This window comes from Gallinula chloropus (assembly GCF_964237585.1).
Source record: "Gallinula chloropus genome assembly, chromosome: 3".
NCBI classification, from domain to species: domain Eukaryota; kingdom Metazoa; phylum Chordata; class Aves; order Gruiformes; family Rallidae; genus Gallinula; species Gallinula chloropus.
Genome location: NC_140087.1, coordinates 75,612,709 through 75,622,556, shown reverse-complemented (window position 1 = coordinate 75,622,556; position 9,848 = coordinate 75,612,709).

Sequence of the window (9,848 nt, the reverse complement as noted above, 5' to 3'; positions counted from 1 at the left end):
GCAATAATTAAATACTATGCCAATACATACATATATATATATATATATATATATTCATTAATGCTTCCTTTATTTACATTTGCTGGTTTACTTTATTTCTCTGAACACACAGTAACCAACAGCCTCCTTCTGTGGTGCGTACAGAGGCTGGATGAGTGAACAAACCCCTCTGAGAAGTGATATGCCGCTAAAAATACATCATCTTCATTTAACAGAATTTATTGTACTGTACATTTGCCCACAGCACTTTCAATATGGTTCTGCTTGATGAGTGTGCGTTCATTATCTTATCATAAGTGTAGGTTCATGGATTTGAACCAGGCAGAGCTGGTTTGCGAATTCATTGGAGCGATATATTCACAGAGGGGAAATGCCGCATAATAAAAAGACACTGGTTGCAGCAATTATGGCATTCTGGGAAGAAGGCTTATTGGTACAAAAGTTCCCTCATAGTAAGTAGCAAAAGGAAGGAATATGAGCTACCCTTCGCTTTGATCATCTCTGAGGAAGACTTACTCCGTAAACCAGATATATTGCAAAAGCACAGAATAAACACAGTCTTTGACATTGTAAATCTGAGCAAGTTTTGTTTCCATTTTAGTGGCACAAATGAATTTAATATGAATTATACTGTTTTGTGAGAGTGCAGCAAACAGGGGGTAGTGATTAATGATGATGGGCAATGCAGAAGACTGAATGGATGACTGTTCCATGTGAACTGACCCCTGACAAAGCTGGGAGCATAAGTATGATTAGCTACACAGGCTTTTTATTTTTAGTTTAAGGTACCTATAAGTCCCACATTTACTACTCAGAGTATATAGAATTTTTTTGGCTTAGTTTTTGATGTAACAGCTGCCTATCACACAAATCATGGGGATCAGTAAAGTTTTGCAAGAAGCAGATGACACCATAGTTTAAAAATGCAATCAAGTCTTTTAAGCAGTATGCCCACTTGTTAAATCTTGAGTCATATGGACTCAACCCCTGCCTGCATGTTACCAGCCGGACAGTGTAATTGCACAGGGGCCTGCACTTGCTCCTTTCACCCTTCGTCCCAATCTACCACCTTGTGGGATTCATCTGTCCCGGCAACAGCACTTTGATATCTTCTAGTGTGAAAACTCTTCAGACATGCCCTATTTTCAGGTTGCACATTTTACAGAGCCACCACTATACAGGTCCCTTGTGCCCTTCACGTTGCTTCCCTTTCTCCATTGCTCTGTGTTTTTCATCAAAGCGTCATGATGTGCCCTGTGGTCAATCTCTAGGGCAAAAAACCCTCCCCACTATGCACACTTTATAGAATAGCTAAATTCTGAGGCTTACTGTACCTCTTCCAGTGTATAGTGGCTGCAGATTTAACTACAGGACAATGTATTACATAAAAGTCCTCTTCTTCTTAATTATGAGGTAAGGTTCACATGCCTGTTAAATTTGCCTTCCAAGAACATTCAAAACATTGAGACATCTTCACTTTTCTCTGAGGGTGTTGAGGCTCTGGGAGAGGTTGCCTAGAGAGGTGGTGGATTCCCCTGAATCTCTGGAAGTCTTCAAGGCAAGGTTGTATAGGGCTTTGGACAACCTGGTCTCATGGAGAGAGTCTCAGCCCTCAGTCAGTGGTTGGGGCTTCTGCAATCAGGCAGGTTCTGTGAGACCACAGGGTCTGCCTCTGAGGACTAAGGTAACTTAAGAGACTTGTAAAATATGAAATTTCAGCATGAAAGCTTTAATTCTATCAGCTATCAAGAGAAAAAAATTACTATATATCATATTAGTTATCTAATTAAGCATCCAGTCAGGATACAGGAATGATACATTTTGATTTACAATGTTGCGTGTCAGGTCTCTTAACTGACTAGCAAAAAAACAACTAGAAACTGCTGTTATTCACAGTTCACTATATAATATTGAATTTATTGTCAGCCAAAAGTCATTCACTTAAGAAATTAAAAAAAAAAAATCACAGAAAATGTGTTTGAAAAGTTCTGGAATTCCTAATATTGATCACTTTGCTGTCAGAAACACCTGCACAAAGGAACCCATATACATTTGGAGAATGCTTCTCACAGAGGGCCATATAATCCAAAATATACAAACATCTCTTAATTTCTCCTACCCAAACACACAAAATTCACAGTTTTCTTCCAAAGGCTCTGCATATTGTAGTAAGATATGAGCATTGCATCCTTACCCATACATAAATATCATTCTAAATAGATAGAAATGAACTAATACATGATTATTAAATGGACAAGGAGCCATTTTTTTTTCTTTTCTTTTTCTTTCTTTTAAAAAATATCCTGTTTTCGGGATTCTGAAAGTGACATCCCTAACCTGTCTGAATTATACTCAGATCAGGTTTCTTCATTTCTTCTGGCAATGCCTGATCTCTCTTCCCAGCATTCCTCCCGAGCCATAGAAGAGCTGGTTGAGGGCTAAGATAACTGTAGCTTCCAAGGCATTGTCTTGCTAGAAATAAAGAAATTGATGTAGCAAGCAGGAGTGAATAGGGATTGGCGGTTCTGTTGAGATTTTGATTTATGTGTCTGAGATAGTTATTCTCATCTTTAATTTTACATTGCAAAGTGCTGGATTTTACACAGGCAAATCTAGGGTGTCTGTGTGCTATTTTTGGTCTATATAAATCTCTTGTACATTCATTGTCCTATATATAATTTATGTAAGATGACATGTTAGCGGTCTGTGATTTAACTATGTGGCATTACATTGCTTTTACATGAGGGTAATTTTTCTTTAATTCTGCTTTATTTTCTGTAAGGACAGACATAACGATTTTCTTGTTAGTCAAGGATTCTTTTTGCCTCAAATAAGTGGTCTAACAGACTCTCAAATGACACCTGGACTTTCTCCAAATTCTAAATGATAACTGCATTTTTCTATTTCTTCAGCACATAGGCTTAAGCACTTCCCTTGGGCTGCTACGAATGCTACGAAGCCAGAAAGGTACCTATAAGTTGGAGTGTCAAAGGCAAGCAAACAGCTCCATCACACTTTTCACTTTGATTTTGCCAGTACTTCAAGAAAATGTAGCAGTCCACACATTTTACTTGGCATGTTAAAATGTGATTGCATTGCTTAGTCATCTTCTTTACAGAACTGCCATGTGAAAAATGCCCCAGACTGACGTCATAAGATGCATCACACTGTGCGCAGTCAGTACGTCTAGATCAGTATCCTCTTTTATGCAGAGTAAAATATAGCTGTGAAAGATTACTCTATGAATCTAACTTCCTTCCTTTTTTCTTTTTTTTACATGTGTCTTCACTTAAAATTATTCCATCCTGGTTACATAGTCAGAAATCCGCTTCAGAAGAAAATCCAAAAGTACACCTAAAACAAGCTGCTAGCAACTATCATGATGAGCTAAACTACTATTGGTTGTAATACACTGCTAATGTAGTACAGGCAGTTTCTAAGTTATCCCTATGCAGCAAATAATTCTTATAGTAGGTGCTGGTTTCCCAATTTAGAAATAGAAGCAGCGAGACACCAATGACTTTCCTATTGCCACCAATGGATCCAAATGATAATCAGGACTAGAAAATCTAATTAGCAACTTTCAGTCTAAAATTCAATCCAACGAAGCAAACAAATGACTGTTTGGTAAAGGACATATACTGTGATATGAAGTTATATCATACAGGAGACTGAGAAAGGTGCTCAGTCTCCCTAAAAAAAAAGTAAGTTGTGCAGCAGCATTACCTATAGTTAGAAGTAAAATATTGTGATTAAAGCACATAAATATTATATGAACAAATATTATAAATAATTGCAATCCACAAGAAAAATATACAGACAATGTTTTAGTGAAATTCACTTTTTCATGGATCATTTGCACATTTAACTCCTGAAATGAAAAGATTATGGTAGTATGTTTGAAGATAGCTAGCTGTGTCTCTAAAAATATACTGCAATAAAATAAAAAATTTAAAAAATAAAAACTTTGAAGCAGATTAGAGTTTAAAACCAAGATATTTTAAAAGCTACCTTGCTTTTGACCATATAATGCGATTGCTTTGAGTTATATCTCTGCCTTGAATTGCTGACAAAATAGGAGTAAGCATGACATGATGGATACGATCTGCCACATTAATAAGTAAAAACCTGGAAAAATTAACTTGACATTTGAAGAGGGGGAGAAAATGTCAAGAAATAATTATTTTATTCAGTATCATTTGTGAGAAGATTATTGTTCCTAAGCAGGTCTGGAAATTCTTTCTACACTTTATATTAACTGTCTAGTGCTTCATTCATAAAATGAAATATAATCAATAACAATTAGTTACATGTAAAATGGCACCTCCCTCCACCCCCCCATACACCTTGGTCCCTGCTCCCCAGCTGAGCAGAGGCCTTCCTTGGTCTGCACCATTTTACTGCAAATCACCCTCAGTCCTTTATAAGTGTCTGGGAAAACTGGGAAAGGGGATCACTAAGGTGCCTGCTGCTAACTGGACTGTAAAACCTCTTTATTCCATTTCTTCTTGGCAAAGCACTACTTTATGAGACTACAGTCTCCTTAAACACTGCTCATTCACTATGTATTTGATACAAAATGGCTATCCTGGACCAAAGCCCAAGGCCAGTTACAGCTGCCTCTGCAAAATGAAGTACTCTTAAATCCTGTCCACTTAAACAGTGAAGCATTCTTTATGCAGAGGGATGCTGTGTGTCTAAGCACCACTTAGCAGTTCCTACATCAGGCTTCACCCCTCACCCCCACATCTCCCTGGTGCGCGGACTGACCACAGGGAGCCCGGACAGCCTCTGCCACCAGCTGGTCTGAAAGGCTTTTCCTTTTGGTATTGAGCCTTAAGTTTTGCTAAAAGGTGAGCTATTTTAGCCAGGAGCTAAAATGACTTTCTATATTTCAAGGCCTTATTGTGCTGCATGAAGTTGCTTGGACTGACAGAAACTCTAGGTAAGTGCAGCGCTGTACATACACACCAGCGCTTTATGTCCTGACGTGATATTGCACGTGGAGCAGGACATTTTTTTCAAATTAATGATGTAATGCCTTTATCCAGAGTCTGGCATAACTCCTAAAAGCATGTTTTAGAGAATGTAGGTTGAGCAGCATAAGAGCTCTCTCTTAAGCATTAGGGAGAGATCGTGTGCCTGGGGAGCAGTATATTCTGAACTATGGATGCTACTTGGTTCACCTACTCCAACCATGGTTGTTTCAAATGATCTTGGGATTTGCTTTTGAACTGAAAACTTATTTCAGCATATTCTACAGACAAAACACATCAACATGATGCAGAATAACACTGTGTTGTCCATCATGTAGTATCTGATAGCTTTTCTTTTTTAGCTAGGAATGACAATGGATCAGAGCACTGTTTCCTAACTATGATACAAAATAAACTGAGTTTTGTAATTAACATTTTAAATCTCTTTGTCTATACATATATTTAGGGGCAAAAAATTGGGTGGGGTGGGGGAGGAAATTCCACAAAAACCAGAAAACAAATCACCAAATTCTTACCCAATTATCTAACTGTACAGGGCTTGTATTTTATTATGGATCTTTCATTTGAGCAGAAAGAGACAATTCAGAAAGAGACAATTTAGACAATGTATAGGTCTGAAAACCATTTTCCTGTCACTGTTTAATGAAAAGTCATATAAACTGTATGTAAAGCGGAAACATTTTATTTTGTTTTCAAATAACCAAATAAAAAACAATTAAATCAGTAGAATATTTTGACTATTTATTTGTAAAGAAATAAATTATATAGGCTTGCTAGAGAATTTTGAAATGCGTTACAGGTTGCCATTATTTTCTCCAATTCCCACACTGATACTGTGACATGGGTGCACAGAACCACCAAAACGACCCCAACATAAAACCCCAAACAAACAAAAAAACCCCCCTCATCATTCTATGCAGTGAATTAACATTACCTGCTACATTCTAGAGGAAGATTTTGTGATGAAATATTATGGTCTTTATGAAAAACATATAAGCATGTGCAGTCTGAGTTTGCTTTGGGTGAAACTCTTCATTAAAACTGAACCTCAGCAGGAGCAATAAGCTTTTTTAACTGCTTGTCTATGTTGGTAACATGAAAAACTGTTTATACTTTCTTTGGGGTTGTACTTGAGTTGTCAGTGGTTGATAATATGCTCTTTTTGGATTATCTGTTACAATGGGACAAGAAGTGAAATTGGCTCTGTTTGAGCCAATGGGAGTTTTACCCATGACACTGGTGGAGAAGGACATTGTTGCGTGATTTTGGTAACTTTTGGTGCTAAGGAATAGCAAAGTCTTGCTTCTGTTTAAAAATTTCAACTCTTGGCATTAGCAGTGAGCATGGTATGAAGTCTGCAAATAACTGGCTAGTTCCCTAAGGAAGAAAAAGAAGGGTTCTTAATGCTTATCCTTCAGTTTCATGGGTAAGGAGCTCTTGACACTGTTGTGTCTGCTAGGCTCTGAGAGGAGACAGCTGAAATGATAGACCTGTTCTGGTGGGGCACAAAAGGGAAAAGATGTTATGAAGAGGGATTGGTTAGGATGACTCATGCTGCACAGCTTCTCTCCTTTCTCAAGGCAGGACCAGTCTGGGGGATTCCTGCAATATTTGATATCTTATAACATCCTTGCTTTAGGAGGAGAGGGGGAAAAAAACATCAGTTTGCTTTATTGCACTGTCAGGATTTGATTCTTGGGCTACTGTGCCCCTATTGATGTTTTAATGGGGCCTAGAAAATAATACTTCTGGCCTAGAAAATAATAATTATGCTATAAAAATCTGCTTATTCTCTTCTGTTCTCTTTTAAATATTTGTACGGCAACAGTCCAGAGAATTCATCATTGCATCAAGAAAATCAGAGTCTAATGTCAGGAAGAAAAATAAAAATGCTTTTGTCAGAGGAAATTGAAATACTACATACAGCTATTTGGAAACCCATTTACCACATTAAAAGTAGTGACTTACAAATATTCATGTATTTAACAACTTTTAGAAGCAGTATATCTTTCTAACAGGACACAAGGTTAAAAGAATGTTATTACTTTTTTTCCACAATTTATGAATATTATGTAGATTTTATCTTGCCCCAAATACTCCAACATTTACCCAAAAACCTTTGGGCTACATTTGTCTTGGAAAAGAGAGCTGAAGCATAGTGATGCTCAGGATATTTTTTTCCCTCTGCACAAACTACACCATCTGCATCTTACACATCTTGCTCGGTGCAGTATGCTGCATGGTGGTTGTTTAGACACTGGGTCTTTATCACTTCAGTTGTTTTTGCTTGATTTCTTTTACCCCAGATTTCAAGCATAAAACTGAGATGAGAAGAGCAACACTTGAAATAAAAAAAAATCCTGATAAGATTTATGATTCATTATTGATTTTCAGAGAAGATGTATGCAGCTTTCATGTAAGATGTATGTAGTATTTGTTATACTGTTCATAACAAGGTCAGGTCTATACCAGAAACATCAAGCTGTGTTCTTTCTCTTTCAGATATTACTGGCATCAATAATTATTCTTTAATCAACAAGTGTGTTGCAGTTCTGTTCATGATGCATGAGACACTGGAGTTGCCCTCATTCTTGATGGGCTACAAGAACCACAATGGCATATGTGATGCTGTCAGGAAATCAGTCTGGTACAGTTTTGAGGAACTTATAGTAAATAAACAAATTCTCTGAAGAAATGCAGTGTTTGTAGCCACTGTCTCACACATATTAACAACACTTTAAGTATGCTGTCAGAGTTCATGTAGCAGCAGCGAACCTTTCCTTTTTTGTCACTTTTTCAGGGCAGGTTTTAGTTATAGTCTGTGGTCTGCTTATTTATCATTCCTTCCAATTGCTCTATTAATCTATTTCTAGCTTTCTCAGTACTACTTTGGAATTATCAAGGCATGTCACAGCTGGCAAGCATGAATGTTTCGCCTTGCTGCTGCTGTGCCATTTTGGGAGGAGAGCTATGCAATTATGACAAGTTGCTTGTTATTAACCTTTGATTGCTGGATGGTGTTTATTCAGATGCAAAAGGCAAGAACATAAAGGCAATTTTCATTCTCTCATCCTTACTGACTTCACACACTCTTTCTTTTCTTGCCTGTCTGTTGTGGAAGAAGCTCCAATTTTCAATTCATTCTCTAACATCAATGTGCTTTTTCAAATCTCTTCCAAAAGCTCATTTATTCTCAGCAAATTGTTAACCAAACAGTCATCTCTTCTTTCCTATTACTATTTCTATTTCACCTGTCCTTTCATAAATCTTGCTGGTACTCTCTCTTTACTTTCTTACTTCTTTCATTATGCTTATTTTTGTAACTCATTTTATTGTACTATTTAAAAGTAAGCTTAGCGTTCTTTATCCAGGGCTGCTAAGAAAAATCAACGGTCAGAATCACTAAAATTAAGTAATATATACAATCTGGGGCTTAGCTGCTGTGTATGAAGTAAAAGCAGACAAATATTTCTTCATTAACTCTTACTTAAGGGTCCCATCCTGGAGCTGACTGAAACCATGGAAGTACTTCAATTCACTTCTGGTAGCATTGGATGAGACCAAGGTGACAAAATGAAAAGGCAAGGTAGAAGGATGAATGGAACAGATGAATGGAAAAGAAAAATAGGCCAAATGGAATATATGGGACACGCACATTTATCACCTCTGTTAAAACATTTATTATGATAAGTATGCAAAAAACCACAAAGATTTTCAAAACACAAGGTAAATCTGCAATGTTCTCTCTCTGATTAGGACTAAAGCCAGGATCTGTAAATGAAATTCATTAAACACAGGAGAATAACAGTCCGAAAAGGAATTCTTCCATTTTGTGAAGCATCCCTAGCTTACCATTCAAAGTAATGCACAATGAATTGAATCTTTTACTTCTTTTCAGAAAGATGAATACATTAAAAATATCAGTTGCCTCTATCTTCCTGTTGAATATGTATCTTTGAAATATGTATTTTCAAGTTCATCAATGTATGATCACTTGCCTTTTGTTAATTCCATATTCTCTTAAAAGCAATAACTGAACCAGAATATATGTTTCTTCTGAAGTTCTTTTGAGACAGAAAAAAAAAGTATTTCAAAACAGATAAAATTTAGGAACTAGATTCAGCTATACATAGTGATTTAAAATGGAATTTGAGATAATTTCTGTCGCCTCAGTTTTTTCCTAGCTTTTTAGGTTTTAAAAAAGAACATTCAGGCCACAAAATGAAAGATATTTCTGATATCAGTCACATGTTTTCATACTCAAGGTACAAAAATGTCCTTCAAATAAATATTATATTTGCCGTGTAAGTGCAAGGGAATACTAAACTTCTAAAGTGGAAAAACTAAAATCATACTAAAATTCAAATGGATCAAGTAATTGTGACTTTTCATCTTTAACAATGTGAATATCTTATATTTCCAATTGTAATGGGAAAAAACAATAAGTATTATTTTTCATTTACCTTGACATGATATTAATAAGGTGTAAGCTCAGCAAAATGCACATTTGAACTGTATGACTTGGTTCTAATTAAGCCTTTCAGCTAAAGCAATATTGAGTTAAGCATGCTCCTGCAAATCTCGAACATGCCTAAGTTAAAAACGCACCTACCTTTTCCACCAGCAGTCTTGAATATTAAGTTCATGGTTGTGCATATAACTTTGTTCCATTTTTTTCACAAAAGGTAAAAAACCTACTAGTTTGCCTAAGCAGTAGAAGCTCCTGCCTGTAATACTTGTTCAGTTCAATCTGGTTTATGACTTTAAGTGTCCCCTGAAATACACCTTACGTAAGTGTTCAGCAGTGAGAAGTGAGCTTCTATAAAATATAACAGTAACCTGAAACAATTA